The 1,662-nt window shown below is 35.4% G+C and overlaps 1 pseudogene; it reads right to left on the reverse strand.

Moving 5' to 3' along the window:
• Positions 1-246: 246 nt before the first annotated feature.
• On the reverse strand, positions 247-863 carry LOC132541274 (AP-4 complex subunit sigma-1-like; annotated as a pseudogene).
• Between the last annotated feature and the right edge of the window lie 799 nt (positions 864-1,662).

Here is a 1,662-nt window from a genome sequence, read left to right on the forward strand (position 1 = left end):
CTCTGTTTTTATTTTTAAGTCAATTTAGATTTTTTTTTTTATTATTGAGTAACAAGTATCACACCCTGTGTATTTGACAACGGGAAACAGAAATCACAAGTTTACCTCAAAATTCAACAAATGTTAAACAAGAAAAAATAATTGATTAGAATTTGAAACGTCTTTAAATGGAGAGAAAACATTTCTTTCTTTGCAGATCTTATTTAAATACACACACACACACATGTATTCTAAGAACTGTGGAAAATAATTAAAATGTCTAGATGGGCAACATAATTTGCAATTCGTAGTCTTCCAGATTCTTTTGGGCTACAGATGCTGAGAAGTATTCTGTAGTGTTCACATTTCCTACAAGTTGAAGTCTGGTAGTCAGTCTTCCATTATTCAGCTTTCTGACATCTTATCAAGAATCAATAGAGGGGCAAGAATTCTTGCCCGGTTTGTTTCCACAATGCTGCCATTTAACACCATCTCGTCCAAAATAATGTGTACTTTATCAAATTAAACATTTTATCTAATTCACTCACTTGGCTGAAGTACTCATCTAAAACTTCAACAAAGTTATGAATGAATTCGTAAGTTGCCATCTCATTCTCAGCATCATTAACTCCAACCATAATGAAGAGAGCTGCATAGTGCTGATAAACTAGCTGAGAATCCTTATATTCAATGAAAAAGCACTGTTCGTTGGATCAAGAAAGACAGCTCTTTATAACTTCTGTTTCCAGAAGTATATGTTTATTAATCTCCACATGTTCATAGTACTTAGGAAGTCGAGTCTGTCCTAGTCTATTCACCATTATGAAAAATTTTATCTTTTTTTTTTTTTTTTTTACCAGTGCTTTCTTCAAATGGTTCAAAAATTATGATGGGTTGACTGTATATTGAACCTGTGAGGCTTGGCTGGCGATGTATCTGGCAGTTTCATTGCTGGTATTATGTGTCATTTCTCATTTTCTACATGGAAACCTACAGAGGAAGAAGATGGCTGACTTGTTCAAGCTACCTAAGTCATTAGAATTGAATTAAAAAGTCTGCAATTTGGAAAATTGCTACGGAGCAACATTCTATTGGCAAGACTCTTTACTGCTCAGTTGCCATGTATTTGCATACAGAGTAGCAGACAAGCAAGCTTAGTCTTTGGTAGTGAAATGTGCTCTCTCTAGCCCACATGATTACCATTCTGATATCTGTTCTCTTTCTCTCTCAACCTCCTTTCCCTCACTCTTTCTTCTTCTTTGTTCCTTCTTTTGACATTTATCTTATATAAGATAGAACATTTCATATGAGAGAGAGAAAAGTCAGAGTACCACTCCAGTTTATGTAGCAACAAAGATTCAAACTGGAGTCTCAGACACAAAAGTCCTGTACTCTACAATTAAACTGTTTGTCTGTGTTAAGGGAAAAGAATAACAAAAAGAAATGCAGTCAATTAGAAAACATTGCAGTGAAGGTGGATGACAAGCAGCTGCTGCCTGGTGCCCAAAAATTCATAGATCAAGCCCAGCCTTGTTTGGGTGTGAACTCAAATGGATCATAGCCTTGGGCATAGCCACTTTATTCTTGTTTTAAACATTGAAATTTTCAGTAAGTGAACAGATAGAGAGGGAAACTAGGTTGTTTTAGGGTACAAAGAGATTGAATACACCAGTTCCCCAACAC

Source organism: Erinaceus europaeus, chromosome 11 (genome assembly GCF_950295315.1).
Source record: "Erinaceus europaeus chromosome 11, mEriEur2.1, whole genome shotgun sequence".
Lineage (NCBI taxonomy): Eukaryota > Metazoa > Chordata > Mammalia > Eulipotyphla > Erinaceidae > Erinaceus > Erinaceus europaeus.